This window comes from Chelonia mydas, chromosome 8, assembly GCF_015237465.2.
Source record: "Chelonia mydas isolate rCheMyd1 chromosome 8, rCheMyd1.pri.v2, whole genome shotgun sequence".
In the NCBI taxonomy this organism is placed as follows: domain Eukaryota; kingdom Metazoa; phylum Chordata; order Testudines; family Cheloniidae; genus Chelonia; species Chelonia mydas.
The window spans coordinates 104064793-104077457 of NC_057854.1; the positions used below are offsets into that span (position 1 = coordinate 104064793).

The window sequence follows — 12665 nt, forward strand, 5'->3', positions numbered from 1 at the left end:
ACTGGGCCCATGTGTTGTCAGACCTGTGAATGCGTCTGCAGCACCTCTCAGGGTTAAAGTCTGGTACTTGGGGTGAACTCCTGGCCCCGCTGAACTCCCACAGGCTTCAGTGAGGCCGTGCCGTCATCCTTTTTAGAGGTTTTAAAATGTGAAATGGCGTCATTTACTAGCACTGGGAGATGTTCTGTGGCTTTGGCTGGCTGAGCATATTTAAAGCATATAGGACCAAACCAAACTGGTCTTACTCATGTCCACAGTCCATTTAGACTCAATGAGCCTGCTCCTGGGAGTAAGGCTAGCAGGATTTGACCTGTAATCCATACTGGCCCTTTAACAGCGCCATGCTAGACTAATGGGGTGCTTTGGATCATGCTGGAAGCTGCCGTCGTCGTTGTTGTTGTTTCAATTACAGCATTTCTTAGGGACCCCAATCAAAATCAAGGCTCCTTTGTGTTGGATGGTCCTTGGCTCACAGAATGTACTAAATAAATACAGGAGCATCATGGGTGGATGTAGCACTGGGCTGGTGGGGAGGAACATTAAGGAGTAAAAAATAAAAAAGTGCATTTCCCTGGTGACAGAATCGTTAGTCTGGTGAGTAAATATGTGCCACAAACATGCTCTAAAGACCTCTCCACAGGCTCCCGCAGGCCCTGAAAAGCCAGCTTGGCCTTTGGAGTAAATAAAAGGAGAGCTGGGGGTTTGGTTAGTGTGTCTGTTTTCTCTGTCTTTTCTTCTTTTCGTCAACTCTGGCTGCAGATAACAGTTTTCTGTTTGAAGTTCTGAAGGGAAGGGAAATCCATTGTTAGAAGAGGAGACTTTCTTTTTACTTGATTTCTATCTCCAACCACACAGAGGAGGAGAAAAAGATTTGCTGTGATAAAAGTAGCATTAAAAAAATTGGTACCTGAGTGTTGCTATTTTCTGTACTTCAAAGGCTGCAGTAATATGGAACAGTTTAAAAACCAGCCAGCCCAACCTGCGCCCGGCTATACAGCACTGTACGTTCCCTGTACAGATCGCCCTTTGCGCCTGTGGGCATCCGGCAGCCAGAGCCCTATGCTGCTGAGGCACACAGCCTGCGCCACCAATCATTCAACACACTCAGAGCATGTATTGTGGAGTCTGCTCAGCGCCACACGGTTCGTGGAGCATCACCCAAAGAGCTTGCAGCCTGTGGACAGCCAGTGCAGTCTAGATACAGGGTGCCAGCAGGTCGCGGTCTCATCTCAGGCCAGCGCAGACCTTATTTCTGGGGGTGCTGGTGGAAGTGCTTTGCAGAAGGTGTGCATCTTCAGGAGGGATTTGAATGCAGAGGGGGCGGTAGACAGGACGAGAAGTAGGCGATTCCGCGAGCGCGGTCGGAGCTGCACGTGAGGAGATACCAAGAGGAGAGTAGCACTTAATAATTAAAGCGACATGTTAGAGCCCCAAGGCAGCGCTGCAAACCAAGCAGAGACATCACTGCAGTGGAGGGGAGGCATTTAGCAGTAGTAATCATACCTGGTGCTTACAGCCCTGGAGTCCAGCAGCAGTTAGCTCTCCATGATGGTAACAGCGTGGGGCTCTCCTCTCCTTCCCCACCATCCCACAACTGCTGGGCTGCTTCCCTCTGGACTGGCCGCTTCTTCCTCATCCGCCAGGAGTCAGCTCCAAGTGGCTGCTGCGGCTGCATTGCTCCCCGTCACGCCCTTGGAGCTGTCACCAGCCTGGCTGACTGGAAACCCCTCCAATGCGCACCCAGCGGCTGGGTGTTGCCATTGGGCTGTGGGGCTGGTCCCTAGCTGCACGTCACCAGGGCTTGGGCAACTTTGGAGATGCAAAAGCCAAGACCTGTTGGGCTGCCCCTGGTGACTGTTCTTGGTATATGTAGGGCCACAGCCTGGGGTCGCAGGACAAGTAAGGCTCTGACTTTCCTTACAGCAGATAAATGTCAGAGGGACCCACAGCAAATGGGAATTAGATATTCACTCTCATTGCAAGTTGGGGGAGTTGGGTGCCTACCGGCCATTGAATGTAAGACCATCGGAACTGTGTCTGCATGCCCCGAACTGCCCCATGCCTGTGGAGAGCTCCCCACATGGCTGCAGGAGGAGGGGGTTAGTGCTGGTGGGGTTTGAGGAGGGGTGGGCCATTGGATGAGGAAGGCTCTTCCCCTCCCCAGTTTGTAAGCTCTGGGCTTTAGACATAAGGCCAGTGTGACTTGCTAGGTTAGAGCCCGTGGCGGAAGGTGGTTGATTGGAGGGATGTTACCTTCCACTGGGTGCTCCCCTGAAGTTTGGCTTGCGGAGCTCTCAGATCCCCCTTCCCTTGCTGCCCTGTTAGTCCTTTAGGCACAACTTAGACCAAAATGGTTCTGATGGCTCAGCCAAGCCTCCTGGAGCTAGCAGCCGGGCTCTGCTGCTTGGCATGGCTCCTTTGGCGGGCAGCTGGGGTCAGGCTGCTCTCCCTGCCAGCGCTGGACCCTGCGTCAAAGGGCAAAGCTGTGAGGGAAGGAGGTGAAAGGCAGTGTCCATGCAACTGATCGGGATTGACTCACTGGATTTGGGAGTTACTGTGCAAGCTTTCCCCAAACATACTGCCGGTCCCGCTCCCTCCCACTGTTCCAGCCCTGGGCTCCTCGCCTCCGGCTCCCCCGGTGCTCCTCCATTCTGACCTGCAGTCCCTCCTGCTGTTACCAACTTGTGCCCACTGAAGCACCTCCGTCCTGAAATCCACCCCCCACCCCTCGCTCGTCCAATCCGACACTCCTCCAGCTCTGCCCCGTCCTGGCCTGCAGCATCCTCTGCTACTGTAGCCCAGGCTGTTCTTGAGCAGAGGCCGCCCGTCAGGCAAAAAGAGCGAGCGAGCGAGCCACAGCGTGTGCCGCAGGCTTTGCCTTTGAGAGGAGCCCGTCTGGAGCAGGGCGAGAAACCAACAAACTCCTTTTCACTCCTGACCCAAACCAAGACGGGCAGTGAAAGGAATTCCAACAAACCACGGGCTGGAAGGAGCCTTTTCTTTGAGAAATGTTTTACATCCTTTAAAGAGCTCTATCGCTCTGCCAGCTCTTGTTGAGATTCTGTTGAGGTAAATGGCAGAGTCAAGTGTGCTCTCGTCTTTTCTTTTTCTTTTTCTTTTCTTCTCTTTTTTTTTTTCCCTTTCCCCTTTCTTGGTTCTCTTTATTATGTGGAGTTGCTCTGGCTCTTTCTCTCACTTCTGTTTCTCCTTTTGTTCTCTCTTTGTCTATTTATCACACTGTGAAGGTTGAAAGAGATGTTATTAATCTGGGAGAATGAAGGCAGGATTAGTGGTATGAATCGGATTTTGAGAGGTGTAATGATAGAAAGACTCGCTCTGCTGGCGGGCTGCGTGAGTTTGATAAATGGGGAGCACTCCAAACTGACTCTCGCATTCCTCCGCACTGCGCGCTTTGCCCGCTGGGGCGTGCCGTGCTCTCAGATCTGCCAGCCATCCCACGCCGCTCCTACCTGAACCAGAGCAAAAAGCCAAGGGTAAATCAGAGACAAATATCTCCCATTGCACTGAAAGAGATAATTTCTTTCAACATCTTTTTCAAACAGAGTCCTGTCAAGTTCTTGGACAGCCTTGTGTGTAGGTAGGGTTTTTCCTGGGCCTGCTGCTCTGCACTGAGCCTGTGTTACTGTACTCTGCCGTCACCCCATCGGAGCGCTCACCTTGCAGGGCACAGATCAACAGGAGCAATCCATTAAAGGCTCCACTTTGGTACGATAGCCCCTTCCCAAGGGTTGGCCTTTCGCTTGGGCTATCTTGCAAAAGCTGGAGGGTTTGAGGATCTTTTGTTGAGTTTACTGGGGTCCTGGCTCTGAAGTTCCTTGAGACAGAAGAACATAAGAACTGCCGACAGTGGCCAATGCCAGGTGCCCCAGAGGGAATGAACAGAACGGGTAATCATCAAGTGATCTATCCCCTGTCGCCCATTCCCAGCTTCTGGCAAACAGAGGTTAGGGACACCATCCCTGCCCATCCTGGCTAATAGTTCCCAGCAGGGTGGAGGGAAAGGGGAGGTGTCCCCTCTCAGGGCCGAATTCCGAGGTAGCTAGTTACATGTGGGCTCGAGGGCTTGCTGGTTGGTGTAAGATGGGGGCAGGGTTGTTGGAGGGGCTGATGTAAAGCAGGCCCGCCCCAGCTACTTTATTTATACCTCCTAGTCACTTCTCTTGCTACAACGCCCACTTGCCCTTCTGTCCCGTGGGTGTGCAACTTACACCAGAGCTCACTCACCCCCCCTCGGGCCCCTGGCGTGTGCATTCACACAGGTTACACGAGGGGTGATGGGTGTGCCCTGGGGCGTTACACAACGTGCAGCTCCCACTGCCACTGCGTTCTCCTTGGAGGGAGTGCTGTGCTGAGGAGACTGCGTCCTGTCCTGGCAGGATCCTGGATGCCTGGCACCTTGCCAGCCTCCGTCTCCCCTGGGTAGGCTGGTGGGTTAAGTGGGTTTGTATCCTGGGCTGAAGGCTCGACTTGTGCCTGGTGGTTGAGCTCAGATTCGGGGGCTCGGCAGCTCTCTTGTACCAAAAGACTCAACAGCCAGAGCCCTTCCAGCAAAGTCACCATGTGACGGGCACAGCAGTGTGTGCGGGTGGGTCTGTGCCCACTGCATGCAGATAGGTGAGGTTCACCTGTCCCGCCCCATGCCCCGTTCCATTCATGTGGGCAGGCAGTATGCTGGGAATGGACATGTATGGGCTCTCTCAGGAGTATGGTCTGTTTGATCATGCCACCCGTTCTCGAGAATGGAGCACATGGGTCCTGTGGGTGGAAACAGCTGCATGGCAGGCTGAATGCAGGGCCCTGCCGCTCCAAGCCTGTGGGTCTCCTTCGGGGTGGGGTGGGATGGCAATGGGAGGCCAGGTGACAGGAAAGGGCACTGCTTGTCGCGGAATCAAGTTGGAGGCAGGCCAGAGTTGTCAGGGTAGCTTTACCCACATGGTGACAGACTGCCCCCACTCAGGCCGAGCGCGCTCCTGCGTTGGGAGGGATGGTGATGATCGGCCAGGCCAGTGAGACGTGCACATCGTCAAAGGTTCTGGCTTCCCAGACGCACTTTTGTTTTTTAAAGCTCCAATGTCTTGGCCAGCGAGGCCTCCATCCTGTTTGGTCTTTCCTGGGATCCCCCCATGTACAGTAGGTCCCCTCTGCCGCTCCCCTTGACCTCTTACTGGCAAGGTGAACACCTGGTCCAGAAACCTGCAGGTGAAGCTCCAAGGGACCCTGGTTGGTAGGGTTCCAGGCTGATTTGCTCACTGCGTTAATCTCAGGATAGCAGCCTCTCTTCTTAAGGCCCCTCCTGGCCGTGGGCCGAGGGAGCGCTTGCTAAGGGACTGCGCCCTCCCTTGGCAGTTACGTTCCTCTGGGACCCAGGGGGACAGTCAGCCTCAAGGTTTGGATGGGTGAGAGCAAGGCAGAGCATCCGCTGTACAGCTCCCCTCTGGAGCAAGCAAGAGCAACCATAGAGCTTGGTGGCTTTGCAGCAAAATGAGCCTAGCCCTCGCACAACCCCCACGACACAAGTGCGGAGAGGGGAAGAAATGCGCACGTATACGCTCATGGGACAAAGAGGGGAGACAAATCAGCAGCAGCTTCCTGCAGAAGAGGGAGGGCCACTAGTTGGGCTGCGGTCGGCTCCTGACGAGTCCAGGGTAGTACACGAGTGCTGTCTGGGCTGTGGGGCTCTCAAATGTGGCAGTGTTGGGCGCCATGTGCTGGGAGCTTTCCAGACGGGGGGGAGGGGGCACTGTCCCTGCCCCGAGGAGCTTACAGAAGTCGTACGAGCGGGTAGGAAAGGGATACCGCATAGAAGCCAAACCTTAGCCACAGAGCCAGCCTCTCCCAGGAGGAGCCTTTGTCGGGAATAATGTGGGAGTGCCTTCCCAGCCGCTGCAGTCCCATCCTAGCCCAGCAGGAGGCGATCTATGGCGGGAGGGAGGAGCCCTGGGTGTGCGGGAGCTCTGTCCTTGCCTGTGGCAGGAGGAGCATGGACCATGTGGAAAGGACGGAACTTGGACTCCTCTCTCCGGTGCGATGGTGAGAGTGGGAGTCGAGGTTCCGGGAGTAGTCGCAGAGAGAATAGATTTCTAAAGTCCTTGGAGGCGACTCGTTTGTAAAATGCTTTGGGACTTATATCCCTTATTCTTCTAATTAAGGTCCCCTTCAGCTGAGTGGGCGCTAGATGAATACGGAAGGACTCAATCCCCCCATCTAGCATGGGGGCCAACAGCCTTCCTGCTCCCACCGAAAAGGTGCCCAAGGAGCCTCAGGTCAGCAACAGTACGTGATGAAATTCACAAGTGCGTGCTTCGGCCCTGACCTGCTGAGTCAGTAGGTGGCCCGCTCCCTTCTGCCTTACTCCTGACCCAGTGCCATCACGAGGTGGTAGGGGCACTGCCCTTTCTGAGGGGGGCGCACAAAACCTGATGAGTTGCGCTGGATAAACAGCCCCCGTCATTTTGTTGCATGTTTGTGTTCGGGGAGACTTGCTGGCATTAGCCCCAGTGGAAAATATATTTTGCCGACGTACGTGCGCCCTGTGGTTTCATGTGCGTAGGGTGTAGTGTTCGCTTCCTGTCCTAAAAAGCTGCTTGGTGTTGCCCTGCGCGGTTAAAGCGGTTGTGTTCCGCAGCCGAGGGGGCTGCATTTCAGTGCAGGCGAGCTGATCCCTGTGTCCAGTTTGTTGGATGAAGTCTGGGAAATGCTGAGCTGAGGGGTTCCTTCTGGGGGGAAGGTGCTCGCTGAAGGTTGGATCCCCAGGGAAACACCCCCCATTCTATAAGAAGACTCTAGCTAGGGGCCGCGAAATGCTGGGATGCAGAGGAGTGGTGGCATGTAAAGGGTAGCAGAGGGCAGGATGAAAAAGCCACTTGGGGACATCATGGGATCGGGAAATCGGGGTTATTTTGGGTGGTGGGGAATTGTGCCCAGTTGAGTTGCAGGTGTCTCTGTGAGTCTGGATCTGGCCCTCTGGGAAGAGCTGGCATGTAGCAGGAAAGCCGTGTGCAATGCGGAATGTGATAGACTGCCTGCAAATACGTTTCCACCCATCCTCACTCTTCAACTTCTCAGGTTGAATTGGTTCAGAGCAGCCAAAATAAATGAGGAGAGAAATGATCAGTCAAATATTTCTTAAATCCCATTTTTAAGAGCTTGGCTGGAACTTCAAGGCAGGTAATGAGGCTCTCTTCAGATCAGCTGGTGATGTGGAAACTGCTAGATTGACCGGGCTGCAACTGGAATACGTGTGAGAGGTCTGCCGCAGCCAAAGCAGGGCGCAGCATTGAACTGCCTCATGCCCCAATACTCCTCATTACGCTCCTCCCTCCATCAGCTCCTCCAGGGACCGCTGGGACCAGAGCTCGCTGCAGCATGCACCGGCCCCTCACTGCCCGCTGCGGGAGAGGCTGGGAGTTCTGTGGAGTCGGATGCCGTTCCCTACACGGCTCTGTCCTGGATGAGCCATGGGGCTGGCTTAGCGGTACATCGGTCCTGCTATTTAAGGCAACTCGTTCCTCTGTAGACTAGAACTGGTGTTGTTTTAGCTACCGCGAAGACTGAAGTGGTGTGAATGTGTTCGGGTAGACTAGATTCCAAGGCGTGTCCGAGTAGAGATTCGAGCACAGGTGAGCCAGGATGTCAGAAGGAGCAATGCCCTGCCTCAGACTGGATGTGCTGGGTGGCTCCTTCTGACTGCGACCTGTGTTCCATTTAGTCTTCAGCCTAAGGCACTCCAGGGAAGAGACAAGTCTAACCGGTCACCTTGCCTGGGGTTCTCGCTTGTGTCTCCTGATCCAGGCGTCCAGCTGCTACATGCCACGCCACCCTGGCAGGCAGAGCCAGGGACCCAGCAACATTCTGCTTTGTAGCTGAGTTTTCGGGCCTTCTGTTGTTAATTATTGAGATGTAATAATGCAATTAGTGCACTATTAAAAAAATTGCTGATATGATTACCATGGATTTAATATCACATGATATATCATTACATCGTTACGTGGTGACAGATGTAATTGAAATACACTTATTGGAGCCGGGGGTCGTGTTTCATTCTATCACCAGGCCACCTCGGGGGAAAGCAGAGATGGCTAAAAATAAGCAGCAAGAGAGGAGATTGTAATGAAAACAAAGAAACTTGCAACCTTGTTCATATCCTGGGCAACTGCTTCTTTGGCTTTCTCCTTTCTCCCCAAGTTGTGGGCACTGGCCTGTGGATCAGCTGGGCTGGTGGAAAACGGGGGTCAGCGGAATTTAGATTATCTTCTGTGTGTGGCAAGAAGGGGAGGTGGTTTTACAGATCAGCGCCCAGGAGGCTTCCAGCAATGTGTGAGGCCAGGCAGTGTGGGTTTTGTGCCGGTGACTGGTTGGCCCCGAGTGCTCCGAGCTCGGCATGTCCTCTGAACACAGGTAGGGCAGAAAGTCACAGCCCTGTGCTATGGTAAGGCCAGACGGCTGAGCCGGCCTGGCTTATTCCTGGATTTTTAGCATTTGGGGGCTAGTGAGCTGCTTTTCCTGTGGATCGTGCCATCTGGTTCTGCCGCTCTTCCCTGCGGCGTTCCGAACAGAACATGGCACGTAGTGTGGGGATGCGGACTTACCTCACCCAAAGGATAATGGTCCTGGCCAAGTTTCTCTCAGTGTCCCTGAGAATGGCAACATCTGTTTATCCTTGTGCAGATCTGTGTGGGTGCTGAGGGAGAGGGGCAACAGAAGGTGCATGAACCATGTGCTTGGGATATATTGTAAACTTGAGCCTAATGCGCCAGCGGATGCTACAGATGAGCACGTAAGTGACTCTGCTGTCACATCGCTGCCGGTGCTGGGAGGGCCAGGCTCAGGCTGAAGACATGTGCTAGCAGGAGAGAGCCCCAGAGAATTCACTTGGGAGGAGTCACAGGGAAAGGGCAACAGACGCTGGTTCCCAGCCCTGGGCTCTGAGCGCTAGACAAGATGGCTTCTTTGTAACAGGCCCAGTCTCCTGCACCAAGTGAAACAACCAACCCTCCCAGCCCCCCATGGGGTGGGTATTAAATCGTTTTGGTTCTGATCTCCTACGAGATGCCCAGATACTCTGGTGCGGGTGTAAGACCTAGAGAAATAGTGTGAGTTGGTTAATATTTGTAAATCACCTTGAAGATGGTAACGTGCTGGTTCCCTGTAATGGGGCACAGAAAGGGGATGGCTGTGCCGGGCAGTGATTAGTACTCAGGAGTTCCTGGTTCCTAGTCCTGCGTGCAGGCCACTTGTGGCTATTTTGGCGTGGCAAGATGCTGTCTAGATGGTTATTAAACAGAGTGTGCTGTATTAATTTCAGACTCCTTCAAAACCCAGAGGGACGTAGTGTGTCAAGAGCAGAAGCGGGTGAATTAAAAGCATGTTTCATACCTAGAAGAGAGTGACAAACAGTGGAGCATTTGCAAACAGCCGAACATGGTCAGATCCCTTGAAAGGGAATAGGCAGATAACTGTTTTAATCACCCCGGTTATGATCTTTTCCTTGCGTTGCCCTGTTGGTTTGGATCATTATCCTACACTGGTTTTCTGGTATATCCATGGTATAAATCCACTGAAGTCATGGCTATTGCTCCGGAGTCACGGGGGTCAGCATCCTGCCTGGCCTGGGGAGGCAATCAGTTCAGGGCTGTGTAGTTCAGAGCAGTGGATATTGGGTGACCTTTAGCCCCATGCACCAATTTGGCCATCCAAATAGCTGAATCCTCACTGACACTCGAGGAGCCATTTCAAGTGGACGTTTCTTGACATGCTTCCCACATTGCTTGTTCCATAATTCTCCGGTATAGCGCCCGCCGCAGAGTCGCTGCACTCATCAGGAGCCTTTCAGAGTTCCCATTTTGAGCCCCTGTTTTTCAGGGGCCTATGGAAATTCACACCCGGCTGACGCAGGAGGGTTCTGGCAGGGAGAGATCCAGCGCTAGGAAGCATCTTTCTTTTGAGGTTGCAAACGTTGTTTCCATCTGATCTCTGAGTTTTGGAGCCTTTGTTGGTTTTCTCCAGCTCTTGGATGGTTTCTGTGTGTGGTTTTTAAACAGCCTTATTTTCTCGTTTCAAAGCTCGTGGATGCGTCCGCTTCTCATTCAAGGATTGTTGTGTTTTATTAATGCTGTTGTTATTCCATTACTGTCATTGTGTTCTTTTATAGCAAATAGACTCATTTTGTTGAGATGTTAAGTGAAATCTTCATCACTTGATATGCTACGCACTGAGCAAATATTCTGTAAGCACACTTGACATAAACCCTTCACATAAAAAGCAAATCAGCTGCCCGGGGGGTGCTATGGGCTGGGGCACTTGCTTTTCGCATAAGGAGGACTTGAGTTCAGATGTCATTTAGGATGTCAGGGGAATAAAGTTTTCAGTGGACTCTTTAACTGCTCAGACTGGAAGCCTCTGTTCCCAAGACACTGTGTACTGACATGGCCGGGATGCTACGGGGCAGGACTGAGATGCCCCTGCAGAGTTGTGTGTAGGCTCCAGGTGCTACGTTGCTCCAGGGTAGTACTCCAAACTGCTCCATCTTCTGAGAGAGAGAGTGTTCTCTTTAAGCCTGTAAGGAAGCCTGTGCCCTGCTTGAACAAACTGATTCTAATTTGACAAAGGTATGACTGTAAACGGCAGAATGAGCGTGTGCAGTAGAAGATGGGTAACATTTTCACAAGTGAATCAGGGTATGTCTACACAGGGTTAGTGGGAGTCCAGTCCGTGGACCCTAGGTTTGCAAGCCCAAGGCTTGAGAGTCCACACTGCATATTGTCCCTAGACTTAGAATGTCTGGACCCGAACCCAGGGCTCCAGAGCTCACGCGACAGTACACAGACCCAACTCAAACCACCATAGCTTAGGCTTCCGACTGCCTTTCCTGGTTGTGGCTGTTCCAGCCGCTGGTTCATGGTGCAGCATAGGCAAAGATGACTGCCCACCCCACCTGTTATAGCAAGTGGTTTCAGCCTGCCAAGTTCCCATCAGATCTGGCTGAGCTGTCTATTAGGTCTGCACATTCCCCACACCCGGAGTCAGCAATGTGGAGGTTTCCCCATTTGAAGAGCTTCTCTTGCTTCTGCTTTCACTCCCATTTCAGCAAACGGGCAGAGCATCCATGAGACACTGGACATTCCAGTGGTGGTTTCTGACCCACCGATGCCACCTGACAGAGAAGAAAGAGGAGGACAATACAGACATGGAAGAACGGAACTGGCTGATGATGCTCATGACTCTGTGTAAGTGCTTCTGGCTCAGGGCCACAAGAACAGACTGGTGGGCTCACATCGTCCAGAAGACCTCAGATGACAGCAGAGGGTCCAGAACTTTCGCATGAAGACAACTACATTTCTGGAGCTTTGTGAGCAGCTTGCCCTGACCCGCCCCCAGCATCTGGACACTCAAATGAGGGCAGCCATACCAGTCCAGAAGTGGGTCATTATAACTATCTGGAAGCTGGCTACCTCAGATTACTACAGGTCCACTGCTAACCAGTCTGGCATTGCTAAGTCAACTGTGGGTAAAGTAGTGGCAGAGATTTCTGAGGGAATCAGGTGTGTGGTTCACCCCAAGGTGGTGGGCATGAGCAATAGCCCAGAAGTCGTTGCTGGTTTTGAGAGAATGGGGTTTCCATACTGCTCCGGGTTCATTGATGGGACTCGTGCCCGTAGTTTGCCCTCTGCGAGAAGCACATGAGTATGTAAGTTGCAAAGGGTATTACTCCATTGTTATGCAGGCCCTTGTGGACCACAGAGGCTGATTTATGGATGACAACGTGGGGTGCATTGGACAAATTTATGATGCTAGGGTTTTCTAATGATCAGGAGTCTACATTCATGGACAGACTGGGACACTTACCACCAAACGAAGAGGAGTTACTGTCCCCACGGTTATCCCGTGTCGCCCCCACGTACCCCCTTTTGCCTTGTCTTATGAAACCATATCCTTATTTCAGAGAACCTGGCAAAAGAAGGTTTAATTTCACTCTCAGCGGTTGTGGTTGAATAGTGCGTTTGGCAGACGGAAATCCTGCTAACGCTGTTTACAGACACGTTTGGGTGCCTGTGTCATCAACGCTGTCCGCATTATTGTGGCTTTCTGTGCTCTGCACAATCTTTGTGAAGCCAGAGTTGAGCCATTTGTCCCTGAATGGACCTATGACAGTAAAGGGTTACTGAACCAGTGCCCTCAACTAGAAAATGCTCCTATTCTAGCTTGGGCGTGATGCACCTGGGCAACACACCTCAGGGATGCTCTGTGCTCCCACATTATGGAGTTGCCTGGGCAAGTGGCAATGGGAGAATAGTCTGTCCATGAATGTGCCGGTATAGTCTGTCCAGTAATGGGCCCTGTCAGTCACACAGTGAAATGTGGGGAAGTGGGGGTGCATTGCCATGCATTGTAGTTTTGAATGACATGGCTGCTTATGGAATGGGGGAGGGGGACGAGTGACCAGAACTGCAGATTTACAGTATGGCCTGATGTAGAGAAGGGTATTGAGAAATAGCCTTTCCGTAGAACTTCCCAGTTGTCCCTTCTCCAGTGTTTACCTTGGTTATTTTCAATACATGTTCTACGGTATGATGCAGTGATGGCAACAGAATTTCTTAATAAAGTACAAACCTTTATTTTTGAAAAGCACAATGTTAAAGCTTTGC

The 12665-nt window shown here is 52.5% G+C and overlaps 1 protein-coding gene across 6 annotated transcripts in view; it reads left to right on the forward strand.

Annotated features, from left to right (window-relative positions):
* Positions 1-12665, forward strand: part of ERI3 (ERI1 exoribonuclease family member 3) — a 232906-nt gene that overhangs the window by 112612 nt on the left and 107629 nt on the right. The gene's annotated exons all lie outside the window — the stretch shown is intronic.